We start from the raw sequence: 23759 nt of genomic DNA on the forward strand, positions 1-23759 counted from the left end.
TAGCTCAGATTATTAGTTCCTACAGAAAGTGGAGGATATACTTATAAACTACCTCCAGTTGATGGAGCCTGGAACTAATGCTGATTGGAACACAAACAACATATTTAATCATCTAGAGGTTGTAGACTTTGAGGGATTGCTAGCAACTGGAAATATAAAGAGGTGCAATAGGACTGAGAAGTGTTGCTTACTTATCTCTCTCTCTCTCTTTTTTTTTTTTTAGGTCTTCAAACAATACCTAAAATATTTTGCTCCTCACAATGGCAGATTGGCCATTTTTAAACCAACCTTCCTACTAAAAACAACTAGAAAAGTTAGATAGATTGTTGGTTTTTTTTTTTTTTTCTAGAGAGGGAGATAGAGAAGTGGGGGAGGGACAGAGGGAGAGGGAAAGAGAGATACTCTTAAGCAGGCTCCACAACCAGTGTGGAGCCCAACAAGGGGCTAGATCTCATGATCCTGAGATCATGACCTGAACTGAAATCAGGAGTCAAGATGCTTAACTGACTGAGCCACCCAGATGCCTGTGAAATGTTTTTTTAATGCACTGAAAAGTATTGGAGTTTTCTCTAGATAGGATTATAAAATAAAAATCCAATTTCAGCCCTTCTCTCACCTTGGGTTCTTTCCCAGAACCATTTATTGAAAAGACTGTCTTTTTTCCATTGTAAATTCTTACCTTCTTTGTCATAGATTAATTGATCATAGAGATGTGAGTTTATTTCCGGGTTCTCTATTCTCTCCACTGAGCTATGTGTCTATTTTTGTGCCAATAAGTGCCATACTGTTGTGACTAATACAGCTTTGTAGTATGTCTTGAAATCTGGATTGGGATACTTTCAGCTTTGTTTTTCTTTCTCAAGATTGCTTTGGCTATTCGAGGTCTTTTGTGGTTCCATACAAATTTCAATATTGTTTGTTCTAGTTCTGTTAAAAATGCAGTTGTGGGGCACATGGCTGGCTCAGTCAGAAAAGCACGTGACTCTTGATCTCAGGGTCATGAGTTCAAGCCCCATGTTGGGAATAGAGATTACTTTAGGGGAAAAAAAAGATGATCAACAATGTGGGATGTTTGGGTGGCTCAGTGGTTGAGCGTCTGCCTTCTGCTCAGGATGTGATCCTGGGGTTGTAGGATCAAGCCCCACATTGGGCTTCCTGTGGGGAGCCTGCTTCTCCCTCTGTGTATGTCTCTGCCTCTCTCTGTGTGTCTCTCATGAATAAGTAAATAAAATCTTTTTTTAAAAAATGCAGTTGTGTTTTGATAGGGATTGCAATGAACCTGTGGATTGCTTTGAGTAGTATGGACGTTTTAAAGATTTTATTTATTTTATTTGACAGAGAAAGAGAGCACAGGCAGGGGGAGTGGCAGGCAGAATTAATGATATTAATTTTTCATTTCTCTTTCTGCCTCTTCATTTTAGTGTATAGAAATGCAACATAATTCTATATATTATTTTTGTGTCCTACAACTTCACTGAACTAATTTTATCAGTTCTAATAGTTTTTTGGTGGAATCATTAGGATTTTCTTTTTTTTTTTTTTCATTAGGATTTTCTATATATAGAATCATGTCACCTACAAATAGTGAAAGTTTTACTTCTTCCTTACCAATTTGGATGCTTTTTATTTCTTTTTCTTGTCTGATGCTGTAGTTAGTACAGTACTGTTACAGTGCTATGTTGAATATAAGTGGCAAGGTGGACATCCTTGTCTTATTCCTAATCTTAGAGGAAAAGCTCTCAATTTTTCACCACTGAATATGATGTTAGCTGTGTGTTTTCATATATAACCTTTATTATGTTGAGGTATGTTCCCTCTAAACCCATTTTGTCGAGAGGGTTTATCATAAATGCATGTGTATTTTATCAAATAAAATGCTTTTTTTTTACTCTCTTGAGATGATCGTATGGTTTTTGTCCTTCCTTTTGTTAATGTGATTTATCACATTGACTGATTTGCAAATACTGAACTCCACTTGCATCCCTGGAGTAAATCCCACTGATCATGATGAATGATACCTTTTGATATAGAGATTCTCTTCTCTCACTCCCTCTCTCTGCCTCTCCCCCACCCTCTAAATAAGTAAAAAAAAAAAATCTTTAAAAAAAGAAAAATGTCTCTTCAGGCCCTCTGCCCATTTTTTAATCAGATGATTTGGGGTTTTGGTGTTGGATTGTATAAATTCTTTACATATTTTGGATATTAACCCCTTATCAGAAACATTATTTCCAAATATCTTCTCCCATTCAGTAGTGCTTTTTTGGTTTATGGGTGTTTGCTGAGAGTTATTTTTATTATTAATTCAATTTCATTACTAGTAATTGATGTGTTCAAATTTTCTATTTCTTCTTGATTCCATTTTGAGAAATTGTTTCTATGTTTCTAGGAGTTTATTCACTTCTAGGGTATCTGAATTGTTGGTATGTAATCTTTCATGATATTTTCTTATAATTCTTTGTATTGCTGTGCTGCTGGCTGATACTTCTCCTCCTGTGCTTCTGATTTTATTTATTTGAATCCTCTCTTCTTCTTTGTGAGTTTGGCTACAGCTATATCAATATTATTTATCTTTCCAGACAACCAACTTTTGATTTTTTACACCAAAGATACAGATTTTTTACACCAAAAGCCAAGACACCTGCACCCCAATGTTTATAGCAGCAATGTGCCAGCAATAGCTGGCAATAGCCAAACTGTGGGGGGAGCCTAGGTGTCCATTGAGAGATGAGTGGGTGAAGAAGATGGTATATATATATATATATATATATATATATATATATATATATATAATGGAATATTACTCAGCTATTAGAAACGACGAATATCCACCATTTGCTTCAACGTGGATAGAATTGGAGGGTATTATGCTGAGTGAAGTAAGTCAATCGGAGAAGGACAATCATTATATGGTTTGACTCATACAGGGAATATAAAAAATAGTGAAAGGGATTATAGGGGAAAGGAGAGAAAATGAGTGGGAAAAATCAGAGAGGGTGACAGAGCATGAGAGACTCCTAACTCTGGGAAACGAACAAAGGGTAGTGGAAGGTGGGTGGGGGAATGGGATGACTCAGTGATGGGCACTGAGGTGGGGCACTTGATGGGATGAGCACTGGGTGTTATACTATATGTTGGCAAATTGAACTCCAATAAAAAATTTTTGCTCTAATATTTTTATTTGAACTTTGGGTTCTTTTTCTAACTCCTCTGAGTGTAAGGTTAAGCTGTTCATTTGAAATTTTTCTTATTTCTGGAGGTAGGCCTACATCATTATAAACTTCCCTCTTAGAACTACTTTTGAGGGTGCCTGGCTGGCTCAGTTGGTGGAGAATGTGACTCTTGAACTTGGGGTTGTAAGTTTGAGCCCGATGTTGGTGTATGTAGAGTTTACTAAAAAATAAATTAAAAAAAAATTTTTTTCCTGTGTCCCAAAGATTTTGGACCATTAAGTGTTCATTTTCATTTGTCTTCCTGTATTTTTTTATTTCCTCTGATTTCTTGGTTGAGCCATTTGTTGTTTAGGAGCATGTTATTTAGCCCCTATATGTTTATATTCTTTCCAGATTTTTTCTTGCATATGATTTCTAGCTTCATACCATTGTGGTCAGATGTTTGATATGATTTCAATCTTCTTAAGTTTATTGAGACTTGTGATGTGGCTTAACATGTGATCTATCCTGGAGAATGTTCCATGAGTACTTAAAAAGATTCATATTCTGCTGTTTTTGAATGGAATGTTCTGTATATGTCTGTTAAATCCATCTGGTATAATATGTCATTCAAACCCACTGTTTCCTTGTTGGTTTTCTGTCTGAATGATCCATCCATTGATGTAAGTGGAGGGTTAAAGTACCCTACTAGTATTGTATTACTGCCAATTTCTCTCTTTATATCTGTTACTATTTACTTTATGTATTTAGGTACTTTCCTAGAAATAATACTAGTGTGGGTTTTCTAGCTTCCTTTTCCACTTCTCATCCTGAACCCACTTTTCCAATCACTCTAGGCCCCATGCCTATGTATGTGCTGTTTACTCTGCCAGAGAGTCACTCTTTGCCTCTACCAGTTGACTCCAGAATAAATGAGTTAGAGCTCCCCTAGAATTCCAGGCTATTCATAAGCAAAGGCCACAGCCTGGGCCTGCTGATATTGTTCAGGCTTACCGTGGTTGATGGCCTTGGTCAAGCACCACCTGGCAACCAAATGCCTTGGCACCTCCAGGATTACTCAGAAAAGCCTTTCCCCTAGAGTTACTTGGAATTCATTCTCCCTAGACCAGGAGATATTTGGCCTAAAAGGTAGCATTCTGGTGTGTGGGGTTCTTCCTTCTGTCATGACTTCCCAAGTTTAGCTCATTTCTATCTAATTCCACTTAACACTCAAGAGATGGAATAGGCAAAATAGAGAAGGGTTACTGTTGTGGGTAATAGGGTCTTGTTCCACTCTGGCCCCTCTCAAGAAATATGTGAAACACACTTCAAATTTTCCAACAGAGGACAGGAATTTGAGGCTTTAATCTACCCATTCTCATTTCCCACTGTTGAGGGGTCATGCTTTGGGGTAACTTCTCTGATCATACCTTATATTATACCAGGTCTAAGGGTTAGCTCTTGAGTGACCCCGATGGAATCTTTAGCAAAAAAGACTTAGCAGACACAAAATTGTTGAAGCATCTATAGAGTACCTTAGAATAAAATTATTAAGTATAGATCATTATTATATTTGCAAATTTAATGGTTTAAATAATACAAATTTATTTTAGGGATCTGTAGGTTAGAAGTCCAGCACAGGTCCCACTGAGCTAAAATGTCAACATTGCATTCCTTTCTGGAGGCTCTGAAGAATAACATTTTCACTCTCTTCTCCAGCCTTTAGAAACTGTCAGCAATTCTTAGCTCATGGCCCCTTTTTTTCTATCTTTAAAGCCAGCAATGTTTCATCTCTCTAACCATTGTTGTTCCATAATCATGTTTCCTTCTGAGCACAGGTAGGAAGGCTCTTGTCTTTTAAAAACCCATGTGATTAGATTGGGCTGACCTGTATAATTCAGAATAATCTCCCACGTCAATATTCTTTACCTTAATTACATCAGCAAAGTCCTTTTTTCCATGTAAGGTAACATATTCACAGGATTAGGACATGAACATCTTTGGAGGGTCATTATTCTACTTACCACAGTTACATAAAAATTTTTGCAAAAATTCTTATTAATTGATAAGCAGAAAGTATAAGAATATATGAACAACTTTTTTTTTTTTTTTAATTTTTATTTATTTATGATAGTCACAGAGAGAGAGAGAGAGAGAGAGAGAGAGAGAGAGGCAGAGACACAGGCAGAGGGAGAAGCAGGCTCCATGCACCGGGAGCCTGACGTGGGATTCGATCCCGGGTCTCCAGGATCGCGCCCTGGGCCAAAGGCAAGCGCCAAACCACTGCGCCACCCAGGGATCCCTATGAACAACTTTTTTATGTGCATTTATCTACTTAGAATATCTCTTTAGACTATTAACCAAAGTACCAACAATCTACCCTCCCTAGTGGGAGAAAGAGTGTTTAAGCATACCTCTGCCAAAGCCAAGGCTTCCCTTTCCCAATCCCACCACCCCAACAAAAAGGACATCTAGACACACTAATAGGTCACAGGGACAAGCCCAACTATCCCAGTAGAGATTTATCATTAGCAAGTGTGAGGGACTTTGGTTCCTCATCTGGACACAGGAAGCATCTAAAAACTCTAAGACAAAGAATCTGAAAAGTTTTATTCTATATTCTTCAGCTCTAATCAATTATTTATTGGCACCTTCAACAATTTCATTATTTTCTTTCCTTTTGTTTCCTTTTCACCTTCCTTCCTTCCACCACATTAGTGCCTACTAGACTAAATGCCTACTACATTCCAGGCACTGTGCTAGGCAGAGTGATCAAATGGTGAACAAGACAGACCGTCATAGAGTTTCCTTTCTAGGAAGAAGATATCCAATTAAACTTTCTAGTAAGAAGATATCTAGTTAAACTAAGAAGATGACTAGTTTAACTATATTTTATATATATTTTATAACTATATTATATATATTTTAACTATATTTTATATATATAAATACTATATATATATATTTTTTAAACTATATTAACTGCTATACTAGAACTTAACAGAACACCTAACCTAATCTCTAGTGGGTCAGAAAGAGTTTTTTTTTTTTTTTTTCTTTATTTATTTATGATAGTCACACACAGAGAGAGAGAGAGGCAGAGGCACAGGCAGAGGGAGAAGCAGGCTCCATGCACCGGGAGCCTGACATGGGATTTGATCCGGGGTCTCCAGGATCGCGCCCTGGGCCAAAGGCAGGCGCCAAACCACTGCGCCACCCAGGGATCCCAGAAAGAGCTTTTTTTTTTAAAAAAAAAAAAAAAAAAAGATTTATTTGTCTATTCATGAGAGACACAGACTGAGAGAGAGAGGCAGAGACACAGGCAGAGGGAGAAGCAGGTTCCTCGCAGGGAGCCTGATGCAAGACTCCATCCCAGATTCCGGGATCATGACCTGAGTTGAAGGCAGGCACCCAACTGCTGAGCCACCCAGGCATCCCAGAAAGAGCTTTGTTGAGGACAAGGCATTCAGAATGAACCTTACAGGAAGACAGAAAGTAAGAGTGACCCAGCAACTACCATGTGAATGCCGATGGTTTTCCTCTTCCCTCTTTCTTCATTCAGCAATATTAATGCCAGGGCTTCTGTTGCCCACAAGTCAGGTAGGTTGCCTCAGTCTGGCCTCTCTCCTCCTCCAGAATTCAGAGTACGTCAAGATTCAACTCATGATCTCTTTACTTCCCAAACTTAATCATTTTTTTCCAGGTTGAGTTTAATTGCAATTTAAATAGTCTTCAAATATATTACACTATGGTTTGTCATTGGGTAAAAAAAAAGTATTGCATATACAGAATGGAACAAAAACAATGCAATGAGATGTAAATTTGATATAAGGGAAGCAAATACTTGTAGTTGGATGAATGATTGCAATTCTTATTTTGTTGCAAAACAAGATAGTACTGTAAATATCTCCACAAAAGTAAGATATTGACATGTCACTGAAATTAGGTTACATTATTTTACTGAATATTTGTGAAATGATTGTTCATCACTTGCCAAACATCGTAATTAAAGGCAAGAGAAATCCTGCGTTCCTTGATGTAGATAAAAGATATTTCATGCAATACAAGGCCAGTATAATCAATTCATGCCTTCCACAGAACTATCATTAGGGCATTGTGTCGTACTCAAAGGTACATAAAATAATAGTGTATCTTAACAATCATAGCCTCTTCAATAATATCAAAGCCAGGCTTTACTGTTGACAGAATAAAGAATTTTTAAAAAATTTTTTAGTCTCCTTTAGTATTCCAAGATTCAAACTTGGTGCCCTAGATCATGAGCTTATTACATGCTTTACTAAAACACACGTAGAAGAAATAGAAAGTCTGTCCCTTCTTACCAAAGAAGTGTGAAAAGAGAAAGGTAAGGCTATAGGAAGAACAAGGGGTAAAAATGTGTATGATAACCACTCCCCTCCGAGTAAAAATTCTAGAGAGATGCATTAGCTTAAGAAAGAAGGTGACAGCAGGGTAAGGGGGACTTTTCCCCACTTCTAAAAGCAGTACTTTTTATAGAAATCCCTATAATGATTGAAGTATTGTTAAACCAAAGGAAATTCTAAGTTCAGGGTCTCCCTCTACTGCCATGTGATATGGAAGCTACCCAAAATTTCAAAAATTTCCATTTCTTTCAAAAAGTAAATGGTACATACTGGCAAGCCTATGGTAGTTGTCTTAATAGAATCAGGTAACTCTGTGGCTTGGAGCAGAAGGGTAGATATTCCTGATTGGAACCAACTAGGAGTCACAACCAGACTTCAGCACTCGAAACACCAGGGAGGACCATAGGATCCTGTATAAGCAGAAAGAAGAGATCAAAAGTTCACCAGCTGCTGAGTTAGGCCACAGACATGTTACAATGAGCAGTGGTATTTTTCTCTGCATAGACCAGTGAGGACTAAAGAGAGGCCCATGGGCACCATGTGGACCCAATGACCACTGTCCCTTCTTACCACAGGGACTCAGCAAGTTCCTCTATATACATAATCACCGCCTTGGGGAAGAAAAGGGAAAAGAGAAGAAATTTGAATGATGACCTGCTTATTCAAAAAAAAGCAAAGAAAGGAAAAAGACTTTAAATTATTAAATTGGACTAAGCTGACTGAATTAGCTTCTTAAAATTCAATTCCTTTCAGAAATAATGATCTTACTTAATATACTTCTTGAAATTTGCTTATTTTACTTGAGGCTATATCCTAGAGATGTTCCAATGTTGGTACACATAGAACTACCTCATTCTTTTTAACTACCAAATGTTATTTCATTCAATAAAACTATTTAACTAGCAACTTATGGAGAGTTAAGTTGTATCAGACATTTTTCAGAAAAATACAGCTGCAGTTCATTTCCTTGGGAAGCATGGTTCCTGCATCAAACTCAAGCGCCTGATGCTCTTCCCACAACTTTCTAGCTATCTTCTCAGTTCCTCATTGAGACTGAGGCAGGGCCCACCAGACCTGCCCAGCAGGGAACACAACTTAAACTGAGGTCTGGCTCCCTGTTATCAGAATTTGAAAGTCAAAGTAACTGGAAAAGTCCAGTGGCCTGGTTATCATCATAATCATCATAATGGTGCTCACTCTGGTGACAGGCATGGAGGTACACTTTGTTCTATGTTTCCTCATTGAATCGTTGGGAAGTACATGGCTGGCTCAGAGTTATTGAGCATGGTTAATTAATTATATGCTAAGACACTCAGACACTCCTTCCCAAAAGGAGCTTCCTAACAACCTGAGTTTCCCTAGCCATCCCTCCATGGTCTACCTCCCAAAGGAAACAAAAATCAATGTATCAGCCTCTGCCACCATTTCTCCACCCGGTTCAGGGCTGCCTAATAAACCCAGAATCAAATCAGTCTCCCTGAGGCCTTCCCAATTATAAACAGTTCTATATTAAAGCAGTCTCTTCTGCTGGAATAGGTCTAAACTATAGCTTCAGGTATCAAGTCTGGAGATGCAGACCATGCTTACTAAAGGCTTTGTGTATCCTGTTTTGCTTGCCCACATGGCTATAATGTGTCCCAGCCATGCGGCACTACATTTTTAAATAAATGCTCCAACAGAATTTAAAAATAATTTATTAATTTATTACTTGTTAGCCTTGAACCAAAATGATTAAATATATGCGTTGCTTAGAAATTACTGTGGCAAATACTTTTTATCAATTGATTTATATTAACATTAATTATGGACCATTCCAAGCAATTTGGATTTGTGGTTTTATTTTCTTCCTGTATGGACATTAATTTTTTATCTCAACTATTTTGATGCTTTTCATTGAGATAAGTTCTTTTTTGTTGTTGCTGTCATTCTTTTATTCTGAAAATCTATGTTCCAGAGAGCAAATATAAAGTAGATAAATGCTTTATTCACTGTAGTAGTTACCATTTTGAGATACCAATTTGTGTATTAGTTGTGGTAACAAGTATAACAATTCCAAAATCTATACTGGCTTGACATTTTAGAATTTGTTTCTTACTCATGTCAGTTCTAAGCAGTAGTGTGAGAGAAAAGTAGAGGTTCTGCTTCACACATTCATTCAGGATCCTAAGCTATTGCAGGGTTTGCCATCATTACCTCAAGGTCAGCTAGGGCATAGACATCCAGGAAAAGAAAGAAAAGGAGATTTTAGAGGTTTTTTTGGATCAGGCCCAAAAGTGGAGTACATCACAAATGCCCTCATTCCACTGGAAGAATTTGGTCACTTGCCACACCTATAAATTTGATAAAATAAAAGTAGTATCCAGAATTCTACATACTGATTACAACTATGTATATTCAAATGTTCACAGGAAAATAACAGATTGTACAAAAAGTGCTAATAATTTAAAACATTTATAATAATAATGATCATTTAATAGGTGCCTGAGATGGGCAGAGTGCTAATAGCTTTATATATATTATCTCTAATGCTTATTACTATCCTGTAAGATTGACAGAGTTAGCAGACAGAGTTAGTTGCTAACAGATCTCAGCAGAGAAAATGGGCCACAGTCCTATTCCCACACTAAATCACCAGTGGATGGGGCCAGATACAACTCAGCTCTGGCCAAAAAGACATAGAGAAAGTGAGCCAGGGAACTTTTGGGCAAGAGTTTCTTCCACATAAGATATAGAGCCTTGTGAGGAGAGAGTCCTAATGCCTTTCTGTTCTGTACGTGATTATGTGAAGCATTATTTTTTACCTAAAGTGTCCATGACTTGACCAGCTTAATAATCAGAAAACAAGGGATGCCTGGGTGGCTCAGCGGTTGAGCTCAAGTCTGCCTTCGGCTCAGGACATGATCCCAGGATCCGGGATCAAGTCCCACATAGGGCTCCCTGCTTGGAGCCTGCTTCTTCCTCTGCCCGTGTCTCTCCCTTTCTCTCTGTGTGTCTCTCATGAATAAATAAATAAATCTTTTTAAAAAATCAAAAAACAATATACTCAAGATGGTAAAGAGAAAGTAAATAAAAAATAAAATCAGAGCTTGGATCCTTGATGACATTGTTACACTGTTATATCAATTCTGCAGTAGCTTTTCTTCAGACTTCTTTTTAAGTGATATAATTTAATGTCTTTATAACTTAGGCCACATTTGGCTGGGTGTTCTGTATTTCAGCTGAAGATAATCCCAAATCATACGTTATGTTTCCTTCACAGGCTTCATAGTGAGCTTGTAAGAAGCAGAACTGGGTATAAACCCAGGTTGCTCTAGCTCTGAGATCCAAAAACTTTCTACCACAATACAGTGAAATCAAGGCACTCCCCACTACATCACACATATGCTATAGTAAAGGAAAGAGAGAATTTGTACTTTTGCTGCAAGTTATTTTCTACACACACACACACACACACACACACACAAGCACATGCAGGCTTTCAGCAGTCATAGCCAACGAAAGCCATTTGCCTCACACTCCTTGTGACCCTCAGATGCCTATTAATTTCCCTCATTAACATGACAAAAGATTTTTCTGCTGCTTTATAAATATATAATTTTTTTCTCAATTGATTTGATAAAAGATTTGCTGCTGCTTTTTAAGTATTATATAATATTTTTCTGCTGTCAATCTTACAAGATAGTAATAAGCATTAGAGGTAATATTTATAAATATAAATATTTTCTGTGTTTATAAAATGTCTGTAAATATTATTCCTTCTTGGCAGGTCTCCTGATACAGTGATCTTGTAGGCCAATGCTTGAGAGAGGAGTGGTATCCCCAAAACATTACTTTTTCTGGGTTTGTTTCTGACTGCAAATATCTTGGTTTTGTCAGATTCAATGAATTGTACTTGAATCTTCACTTCATTCAATGTATTAAATCACTGTATACATGTTTGGGTTTGAAATGATACTTTCTCCAATGCAGCCCTTTATTTCCATTTGATATCCTCCAGCTGTTTGCTTTAAAAAGGAAAAACTCTGGGGTGCCTGGGTGGCTCAGTCAGTTAATTGGCTGACTCTTTATTTGGGTTCAGGTCATGATCTCAGGGTTCTGGAATGGAGCTCTACACTCAGTTGGGGAATTTGCTTGACTCTCTCTCTCTCCCTCTCCTTCTGGCCCCCACTGTCTCTCTCTCCCTCTCTCTAAAATATATAAATAAATAAATAAATCTTTAAAAAAAAAAAAAGGAAACAATCTGATAGAAATCTTAAATGGTGGCAGCTCTTTCTGCACCTCCTATCCTCCTACTTTAATAAAAACACATTTTGCTCTGAAAAAAAAAAGAAAGAAATATAAAATAGGAACAAGAAGTACATAACTGAAAAACTGTCTGTACTGCCAAAATCACCTTCAGACAGATTCCTACTCACTTTGTGTCTATATAACACATTTTTCACTTTTTATCTCCTTTATGACTACATAAAACAAACCTCTCTGTTACAGGTCTCTTTTGTTCCCATTTAATTTCTACTACCACTTAACTAAAATAAGAGAGGGGAGAGGCATAGAGGCCAGAACAATATGCAGAGAAGATACTATCTCATTATCTTGCTCATGTGGAACAAAAGGACACTTTGTCATTTAAGTCCAATGTTTTAACCTCAAGGAGATGCTTTGGAAGGGCCCATCTAAGATTAGAAATTGTGTTGGTACCTTGGATGTATGCAATCAAACACTGTGCAATGAGCTTCTATATAACTTCTGCCACTACCTAATATAGCAGAGAAGCCATGGTAAAGGTGAATTCTCAACATACAAATACATGTCCTACTCTCAAAAAGAGCAGTCAAGCTCCTACAACCAGTCTGCAAAAGGGAAATGGCAAGTGTGAATTTTCTCTTTCTTCTGAATCCAGGGAGTTAACATATGTATCTCCAGTCCAAAACGCAGAATTGTAAAATACAAAGACATGATTTAAATTTATACCTTGTGTACTGGTTATTGAAACCCAATCATACAGAATTAGAGAGAAAAACACACTTCTTACAAGTAGAAATAAAGCACCTCAGAAAGAATTAATGGAAAAGAATTCAAACTAAATTGGAAACTCCATTTTTAGTTCCTGCTCTATTCGTAGCAAGCTATACATCCTTAGGGAAAATACTTAACTTTTCTGACTAGTCTGTTTTCTCATATGTCAAATGATGGTTGTGATGAAAACAGGTTCATACTGTGCTGCATGGTTGTAAGTTGCTTTCACATACTTTGACATAACAGCCCTGTGAAGTTCGTTAGACAAATACTATTATCCTCATTTTAGAGATGAGGAATTCAGAGACTTTAAACGACATGGCTGACATTCATACAACTACTAAACTGTAAATTGATATTCAAATATAGGTCTTCTAAATCTAAAAACAATAGTCTTTCTGTTAAGCCCTATTGCACAGGAAGATCCCCAATATGATTCAAAACCTATGATACTGTGAACAAAATTCCAAGAAAGGGAGATTAAATTATTTGTGTGTATATACAGAGATTAAGTCCTTGGTTTTCATTTTCTTATCCTTACCTATTGCATTCTTAAGACAAAGGCCATAGAAGTAAAGTGAGAATAAGCTGACATCAGAAACAGGAGAAGGGGTTATATATTACATAGAAGAGAGAGGGAGATAGTAATGACACACATTCAGAACACAACAAGGGGGTTGTTGAATGTTTTCAAATAAAATAAATTTTAAGGTTTTATTTATTCATGAGAGACACACAGAGAGAAAGCAGCAGAGACATGGAGAAGCAGGCTCCTCACAGGAAGCCCCATGCGGGACTCGATCCCGGGAACCGGGATCACATCCTGAGCCGAAGGCAGACGCTCAACCACTGAGCCACCCAGGTACCCAATTAGAATTTTTATAAGCCAAGGAATTATTTTATTCCAGTAAATTAGTCTCCTTTTTTTCCTTTGCGAAAGATGTCTTAAGTACTTTGATTAAAGGATTGTTTTGTTTAATTTCCTCCCACTACTCCATCACAGGCATTTTTATCATCTCAAAAGAAAATCCTGCTGTGAATTGGACTTACAGCATAAGCAGTTACTATTACAAATGTCTTTCCCCCTTTCAGTCATCATCCTCTTGGGATCTACCAAAGTAATACAATGAAATAAGTTAGCATGCTTTATTGGTCCTATGGTCTAAAGTGCTGCCTATTTTGAGAGAAAGAACCAATATGTAAGATCTGTAAAAGTTACAGGATGAGGGGTTAGCTGAAGGGGGGGGGCAGGTTATATTACTTATTTCCTTTGTGAACTGACTTAATCTTATTCTATATAGATGTAAAATTTCTAAAATGAGTTTAAGGCAGCTTGAAGTTAAAAAAAAACCACATAATTAAGACATTATAACTGAAATAAAATCAGCTTTATTTTTCTCTCCATCTTCATTTTCAAGGGAAATTTAAAGTGATGGTGTCTTACTTCCTAAAGCAAATAATAGTGGAAACATATTTCATCTTAAATACACATTTTAAACTGTATTGAATACAAATTTAATGAAGCTTAATACATTAAATTAAATAAATTAAATATAAATTTAAAATGTATTGCTTGTTTTACCAACAGTCTGCTGGCATGACTGAAGAAGGTGAACGGTAGAGTTCATAGGGTTTTGTTTCTCTGATACCATCATTGTTGTCACCAACTTTATGAAAAAGTATTAACTGCCTAATTGCAGAAGTAAACATCCACAAGGATTATAACTTCTTTAAAAGTTGACTAGAGGAGGCGCTTGGGGAGCCGCAGGCTTTGGTGCAGACATGGCCAAGTCCAAGAACCACACCACGCACAACCAGTCACGAAAATGGCACAGAAATGGCATCAAGAAACCCCAGTCACAAAGATACGAATCTCTTAAGGGGGTAGACCCCAAGTTCCTCAGGACTTGCCGAGAAGCACAAGAAGGGCCTGAAGAAGATGCAGGCCGACAATGCCAAGGCCATGACTGCACATACCGAGGCTACCAAGGCCCCTGTCAAGCCCGAGGAGGTTAAGCCCAAGATCCCAAAAGGTGGCAGCTGCAAGCTCAATCAACTTGCCTACTTCACTCATCCCAAGCTCGGGAAACATGCTCGTGCCCACATTGCCAAAGGTCTCAGGCTCTGCTGGCCAAAGGCCAAGGCCAAGGCTCAAACGAAGGCCCAACCAAGGCCCAGTCTGCAGCTGTGACCCTGGCTCTGGCTCCTGCTTCTACTCCAGCAGCACAGGCTCCCAAAGGTGCCCAGGGCCTCACAGAGGCTCCAGCGTAAAGGCTTCTGCCTGCCAGTGTGAGGACAGAAGGCCTGGTATGACCCCTGGGCTTCTGTCTGCATGGGCCCGGTGTCCTCCTGCGCTATTTGTACAAATAAACCTGCGGCAGGATCTAAATAAATAAATAAATAGTAAATAAATAAATAAATAAATAAATAAATAAATAGTAAATAAATAAATAAATAAATAATAAAAATTGACTAGACCTGGTCCTTACTATCATGAAACTGAAAATGAAAACAATAGGTCAAATGAGATGTGGGCATCTTGGTCATCAGGAAGACTTTGTGGATGAGCTTTGTTTTAAGGAGATTTTTAAATAAAGGAAATTGATATGGCTGAGTAGTTGTAGAATAAATAGTGTTTATTGAATCACATTGCTTTGGAGAGATTCAAGGGTGGCAGTGATTGAACTAGTCCAGCAGTTTGGCATTTGTTGGCAGCCAATGGAATAACTATCTTCTGATAGGGAGTGAAGATGGGGAATGAACATGGAAAGTCTGCCTACAAAAAAGCTTCTGAGAACATAGCCCAAACTACTTTTCTGAAGAGATGTAGCTCTCCACATATATGTAAAGTTCACAAAGGGTGAGAAAAAGGACAGAGCAATCATAACAGTTTAATCAAGATAAACAACCAAATTTAGATAACTTAGTGTCAAATATTTGCCAAAATTTCCCTCTTTAATGCATGTATATTAGCCAATCTTAATCCAGTTTGTGCAAATAGATGGTATAAGTCACTCTAATTATTAGGATGCTGATAATGATATAAAATGGTTTAAGCCATTCTGATTAGCAAGATGCTATAAAGGATAAAAAGGATAAATGACTATTAATAATGACTATTAATAAAATGATAAATAAATGATTCTTAATAAAATTAAGAATAATGACTATTAATAAAATGTCAAATCAAACATTTGCTATAATTGGAGTTAGCAAGGTAATGTGAAGATTTATTTCACATTTTCATTTTAGTGATGTAGGATTTAGTGTCTTCCAATATTCATTTCCAGACTTAGAAAATAACTAGCTACTTCATAATTTTGTAGTTTTAAAATGCAGAAATCTCTGAGGGGAGAGAAATGAGCTCCATGTTACTCTACAAAAGCAGAAAAGAGAAAAGATAATAATTATCATATAAAAATCTAATGAAACACTACTATTTCTGATTATCTGTTTGAAAAGATTTATTATTTCAGAATTCTTAGCCAAGTTTAATAAAATCCCTTTAAATTTGTCCCTCTGACCATAGCCTTCCACTCTTCTACTTCTTGACTCCTTTATTCCAACTTCATTATTTCCTACCTCCCATGGAGAGCTCCAACCCCACAATCCCTCTCTCAATCTAATTTATCAGCTTTCTGCCTCCATATCCAGCCTAGACAGAGCCAGTAGTCTTCAAATCCACCATGCTCTTGACAGAACTCTCAGACGCGTTTTCCTTCACCCATCAATCAATCCAGTTATCCACTATATATACTCCTACATGTAGCAGCCAGGTGGATCGCTGCCAGAATAAATACATGATCTCCCACTGCAGCCACTTTAGTATCACTCAGGAATACCTTTTCCCTGCCCATGGTCAGTTCACTCTCTCATTTACTCTGTTGTCAGAATAACCTCCCCACTCTTACTCACCCTTCCATACATCCTCTGAATGATGGTACTTCTCCCGCTTAGAGAAAATAGAGACCATCTCTCAGCTTCAAGACCTCCCAGCCTACAGATTTATTTACACACTTTCCAAATTTATACCGTTTTTCTTCCCAGTGGAGATCAGTTCCCTTCTGAGTGTTCTGGATTCTTATCTTCTAATTCATAAGTGACCTGGTTCTAGCAGCTGGTCACATTGTCCTACCCTCCCCCTGCTTCAACCCGTCTCTTCGTACTTCCTTCTCCTATACTTATAAACATGTACAATGATCTCCACCTAACAAAAACAATAATACATCAAAACAAAACAAACACCTCTCCCAATAAAATATTCCTTCAATGCAGGAAATTCAGCTTTTTACCTGGCCCTCTTATTTTCCCCTTTTTATAAAAATGACTTATTTTTTAAATAATGCCTATTTATATCTTCATAATTGAAATTCAGTCTCATCATTTTTAAATGAAAAAAACAAACAGAAAGATCATAGTTAAATGTATTGTTAATACTTTTCTGCATTCATGTAGTCCCTTTGATAGTATCTTTTAAATAATGATAATAATAAAAGATAAACTAATATATATTGATTCTTAATATCCTTTAAATTTTTTTAAATTATTTTTTTAAAGATTTATTCAACCACTTTAGAGAGAAAAAGCATGAGAATGAGGAGTAGAGGGAGAAAGAATCTCAAGCAGATTCTACACCAAGTGCAGAGCCCAATTCAGGGCCCAGTCCCCAAACCCCAAGATCAGGACCTAAAGCCCGGAGTTGGATGCCAGACCAACTGCACAACACAGGCACTCCTATATCCTTTTTTTAAATTAAAAAAATAGTAAGGATTTCTAGACAAGATGATTCAGTGAATTCAATCTTTCATATATTCTCTTCTAAACACAAAATCACCAAAAATAAAATATAAAAAAGAAAAAATTAAAAATGTTAAGCCAGCAAATCATATATTTAATAAGAGATTAATATCCAGAATATATGAAGAACTCCTATGACTCAACAACAACAAAAAAAAACTTTATTAAAAAATGAACATCTGTCTGTCTGAAGCCCACTCAAAAAAAAAAAAAAAGAGTGAAGAACTTGAATAGACATTTTTCCAAAGAAGATATACAGATATGGAAATAACCACAAAAAAAAGATGTTCAACACCACTAATAATTAGAGAAATGCAGATCAAAACCACAATAAGATGCCACCTTAGACTGATTACAATGGCTACTATCAAAACAAAAATGAAAACAAAGCAAAAAATAACAAACATTGATGAGGATGTAGAGAAATTGGAACCCTTATACATTATTAATGGGAATGTAAAATGGTAACTGTTATGGAAAACAATATGGCAGTTCCTCAAAAAATTAAAAATAGAATAACCACATGATTCAGCAATCCCATTTCTGGGTATACACCCAAAGTACTGAAAACAAGAACTTGAACAGATATTTATATACCCATGTTCATAACAGCATTATTCATAATAGCCAATAAGTAAAAGGAACTCAAGTGCACATCAATGAATAAATAGATAAACAAAATGTGCTATATCTACACAATAGGATATTATTCAGCCTAAAAAAGAAGGAAATTCTGACTCCTATGAAACATGGATGAATCTTGAAGACATAATACTAGGTAAAACAAACCAGGTGTAAAAATATTAATACTGTACGATTCCACTTGTATGAAGTACCTAGAACAGGCAAATTCATAGAGACAGGAAGAAGAATGGTGGTTTCCAGAAACTGGGAGAGGGAGTAATGGGAAATGTCAGTTTTGGACAGTGAAAATAATGGAGATAATGGTAATAGTTGCACAATGCAAATGTAATTAATACCAGTAAATTGTACAATTTAAAATGGCTAGGGTGGTGGGCAGCCCAGGTGGCTCATAGGTTTAGTGCCGTCTTCAGCCTAGGGCCAGGTCCTGGAGACCCAGGATCGAGTCCCACGTCGGGCTCCCTGCATGGAGCCTGCTTCTCCCTCTGCCTGTGTCTCTGCCTCTCTCTGTGTCTGTGTCACTCATGAATAAATAAATAAAATCTTTAAAAAATAAAAATAAAAATGGCTGGGGTCGTAAATTTTATGTTACATGTATGTATTTTACTATAATTTTTAAGAATTAAAATTAAAAAGGCATTAGCCAGGTTTCAAAAATGATAATACCTCCATGGCCAAAAATTAAAGAAAAGAAAAGCAAATGAACAGAACCAAAGTGGCCTTTTGTGAATGTATTTGAGGGAGGAGAACATGAAGAAATCCCAGGAGAAAAGCAAAACAGAATAAAAACTATGAAAAAAAACTATTCTGTTACATGTACTTTAACTCCTATATTTGTAACACCTTACAGAGTAAAGAATATTATCCTCACTTTACCAACAAAGAAACAGGTTTAAAGGCCTTCAGCAACTTGTGTAAAATCATACAGTCAGACCAGCATTCAAACCAAGACATGGCTAACTCTACTGCCTTTTTTTAACCATATATCCAAATGTTTCCAAGATGGAGAAGACTACTGTTAGCTTGTCAACTGACTCTAAGCTGATAATTTTATTATAAAGTTGATAGGCCCTGGGGAAAATGTCAACATTTACTCAACAAATATATATTAAACACTTAAATTATGCCAGGTATCATTCTAGGTTCCAGAAATAGAACTATGAACTGGGACAAGAATGAGAGAAAGAGAGAGAGGAGGAAGGATGGAAGGAACAGAGAAGGGAAGGAGGAAGATAGCCATGGTGTGCCTGAACTGGAAACCTTCATTAAAAGTCCATTGTGTGACTTCAGAAACACTAAAGAAATCTTTCGTCCAGCAACCATTTGATTTTGGCACCTTCTCTGGATCATGAACTCTTCATACCCTCTCTCTATACACACTCCACTCTCACCTTTCAAACTATTAGGGGGAAAATCAAAGTTCCAGTCTGGTCTTTTATTGGTTGTAATAAAACCATTAATTCATCTTACTCTTACATAGATTACCACTTTAGTAGGACTCTATGAAAACAGAAAAGTCATTTTAAAAGACCCAAAGGAATGAAGTTACTAACATAAAAAGAGGGACAATGGAACAAATATTTGCGGGAAGTGATGCTTGACCCCTCAGATCACCCCAATTGGATAGCACTCTAATCTTAATGTAAATGCTACTACTTGTAACAAAAGAGTTCACTCTGCCCTTTGACAAAAAGAATAAAAATATAAAAGAAGGTGGTCTTTTTTCTGTGTAAAAGATTCAATTCAGATTAGTTTGATTCAACAAACATTTTTAAAAATATTTTATTTATTCATTCATGAGAGACAGAGAGAGAGAGAGAGAGAGAGAGGCAGAGACACAGGCAGAGGGAGAAGCAGGCTCCATGCAGGGAGCCTGATGTGGGACTCGATCCCAGGTCTCCAGGACCAGGCCCTGGGCTGAAGGCAGGCGCTAAACCGCTGAGCCCCCTGGGCTGCCCTCAACAAACATTTATTGATCCCTACTTTGTGTCAGACATTATTTGGCATAGGAATATAGAGATGAGTAAAGTGCCTGTCCTCAAGAAGTCTACAGAGACAGGCCAATAAACCAAAACTCAAATAAAAGACCATTGTGAGATACCATTACACATCCACCAGAATGGCTAAAATTTTTAAAAAGTCTTATAACACTAAGATGTGAAGATGTGAAACAAGACTTTTTGGTGAGTGTAAAATAAAATGGTAAAACTCCTTTGGGGGAAATCTAGCAGCTTCTTGTCAAATTAAATGTAAATACTTATGACCCAAAAATTCTGATCCTAGCATTTACCCAAAAGAGTTGTATCCACAAAAAAAGACTTGTACAAGAATATTCATAATAGCTTTATTCATAATAGCCAGAAACTGGAAAAAGCCCAAATGTGCATCAGTTAAACAATGGACTCAAATAAAAGTTATATATCTATACACTGGAATATTAGTAATATAAAAAGAATGAGCTTCTGATTCATACAATAAAATGCGTAAATCTCAAAAACATCACACTGAAAGAAATTTTACACAAAATTATATACTGTCCCATTAATATAAAGTTCTACAACATACAAAACTAGTTGGAAAAAAAATAAGAAAAATCATTGCCTCTGAAGGGAGAGGAAATGGGGATTTCCTGAGAAGGGGCATGAGTGAACTTCCTGGAGTAATGGTAATATTATATAGAGAGGTTTAAGTTGCTCAAGAATGTTTTTAGTGGCTCTCATAAAACACTTAAGATTTGTGCATTTCATAACAACAGGATGGTACACACCAGTACACCTCTGGTGAGTACTCATTACAGCTCCAGGCTTTGCAACAAGTTGACAGAGGTGTAAAGAATCCCAGAACACTCTAGGCCCACATCACTTCGGCTTCAGGTGGCTTGCTAAGGTATACCTGGCTCAGAGTGCTCTGGAAACTCCCAGCTGATGTCTGCTTCAGATCCAGGCACTCTGCCACGGTGCCACCTGTGCAAAGCACCCCAGAAAACCCCCAGCTCATGCCTACATTCATTCCAGCTACCCATCCAGGGCACCCCCTTCTCAGAGTAGCTAGAATACCTCCACTTATACCAGCTTCAGCTCCTGTTGCCCAGCCAGAGCCCCCCCACACACACACACTGAGCATCCCAGGACACCCTAGCTTGTACTCAATTCAGCTTCAGCTATCCTGCCAGGTTTCCCTTAATGTGGAGAGCTTCATGACAATCTAGCTTGCACCCAATCCAGCTTCAGCTGTCCTGCCAAGAAATATTTTTCATGGAGAGCCTAGGGACACACCAGCCCACATCCACTTTAACTTAAGCTGTCCTGCCAGCATGTGCCCTGTATGGAGTGTCCCAAGAGCCCCTAGGCCTGCATCCCACCTTGGTCCCAACCACCCTTCCAGAGCACCTACGGTGCAGAGGGTCCTGGAACACCCAGTTTATATGTTCAGCTTCAGCTATCCTGCAAAGGTGCTCTCTATGTATAAATCCCTGGTCCTCCCAGATTGTATCCACTTTAGTTTTAGCTATCCTGCCAGAGCACCCTCCACACAAAAAGCCCAGGGACCTCCCAGTCCACACTGCACCTCAGCTTCAGCCACCCTGCTGGGCACCTTCTATGAAGAGAGCCCTGAAACACTGGCTTGCACTCATTTTAGCCTTAGATGTCCTGCCAGGGAACCCACTGCATGAAGAGCCCAGGAACAACACTGATCCGTGCTCACTTCAGCTTTAGCTATTCGTCCAAGGACCCCACTGCATGGAGAGTCCCAGGACACCTAGCTTACACAAGTCATAGTTCCAGCCAGCCAGCAAAAGTCACAAGAACACACAGCCTATGTAGGGAATGATCATATACAAGACCATTCCTTCAGGTTTAGGAGAAGTAACTGTTCTGCCCAATCCACAAAAACAAATGTAGAAGGTTATAAAAATGGGGGGAGGGAGGAATATTCTCCAAAAGAAAGAACAAGACAAAACCTCAGGGAAAAATTAATAAATACCATTGAGATAAGCAATACACCTGATAAAGAATTGTAAGTGATGATCATAATGATACTCAGCAGGCTGGGGAGAGAGTGGGAAATTTTCAATGAAGAAATAGAAAACACAAAAAATAACCAATCATAGTTGAAGAATACAATAACTGAAATAAAAAACACACTAGAGGAAATCAACTGCACATGCAGAATGTATCAGCAAGCTGGAAGACAAGATAATGGAAAGCACCCAAGCTGAACTGTAAAAAAAAAGAAAAGATGTTATTAAAATGAGTTTAGGTTAAGTGACCTCTTGGACAATATCAAGCCAACAAACATTCACATTATAGAGGTCCCAGAGATGAGGAGGAGGAGGTGGAGAAGGAAAAGAGGAGGGGGAGGAGGAGGTGTAGAAGGAGAACAAGGGAGAGAAAAGGACAGAAAACTTGTTTGAAGCAATAATAACTGAAAACTTCCCTAACCTAGGGAAGGAAATAGACATCCAGGTTCACGAAGCACAGAGAGTTCCAAAGATGAACTCAATGAGATCCACACCTTGATACCTTATAATTAAAATGAAAAAGTATAAAGATATAGAGAGAATTTGAAGAGCAGCAAGAGAGAAGCAAAAGCTACCTATAAAGGAAAACCTATAAGGCTATAAGCTGATTTTTCAGCAGAAATTTTGCAGGCCAGAAGAAAATGTCATGACATATTCAACGTGAGGAGGGAAAAACCTGCAACCAAGAATATTCTACCAATGCAAGGTTATCATTCAGATTTGAAGGAAAGACAGTTTCTCATACAAACAAAATTAGTTTATTACCACTAGACAAGACTTACAAGAAACACTGAAAGGACTTTTTTAAGTGTAAAAGAAATGGCCATAAGATGCAAGAAATCATGACTAAAAATATGTAAAATATGGCAGCATGAACAAAATACAGAAGAGATAGTTTTTTTAAAAAAAGGTTTTTTTAGAATGTGTTTGAACTTAAATGGCCATTAAATTAATATACACTGCTATTTAGTTAAGATGTATATATGAATCTCAAGATAACCACAAATCCAAAACCTATATTAGATACATATAACAAGGAGGGGGGTAAACCCATAAAACTACAGAAATGCATCAATCTCAAAGAAAGAGAGAAGAAAAGAAGAAAGGCACAGAGAACTCCAAAAACAACCAGAAGACAAATTAGAAAATAGCAATAAGTACTTAGCTATCAATAATTACTTTAAATATAAAAGTCCTAATGCTCCAATCCAAAGATATAGGGTGGTAGAATGGATAAACAAACAAGATATGTTTGTATACTGCCTACAGAAGACTCAGCTCAGAACTAAAGAAACATACAGACTGAAAGTGAAAGAATGGAAAAACATTTATTATGTAAATCGAGGGGGAAAAAAGCTGAGTAGCAACACTTATATCAGACAAAATAGACTTTATTTTTTTAATTTTTTTAATAATAAATTTATTTTTTATTGGTGTTCAATTTGCACCAAAAAAAATAAAAATAAAAATTTGCCAACAAAAAAAAAAAATTTGCCAACATACAGAGTAACACCCAGTGCTCATCCCGTCAAGTGCACCCCTCAGTGCCCATCACCCATTCACCCCCACCCCCCCCCACCCTCCTCCCCTTCCACCACCCCTAGTTCATTTCCCAGTGTTAGGAGTCTTCATGTTCTGTCTCCCTTTCTGAAATTTCCTACCCATTTCTTCTCCCTTCCCTTCTATTGCCTTTCACTATTATTTATATTCCCCAAATGAATGAGACCATATAATGTTTGTCCTTCTCTAATT

The 23759-nt window shown here is 37.4% G+C and overlaps 1 pseudogene; it reads left to right on the top strand.

The window, feature by feature from the left end:
• The first annotated feature begins 14300 nt into the window (after positions 1-14300).
• LOC121492836 lies at positions 14301-14818 on the top strand (annotated as a pseudogene).
• The last annotated feature ends 8941 nt before the right edge of the window (positions 14819-23759 follow it).

The sequence above is a fragment of the Vulpes lagopus genome, chromosome 6, assembly GCF_018345385.1.
Source record: "Vulpes lagopus strain Blue_001 chromosome 6, ASM1834538v1, whole genome shotgun sequence".
Lineage (NCBI taxonomy): Eukaryota > Metazoa > Chordata > Mammalia > Carnivora > Canidae > Vulpes > Vulpes lagopus.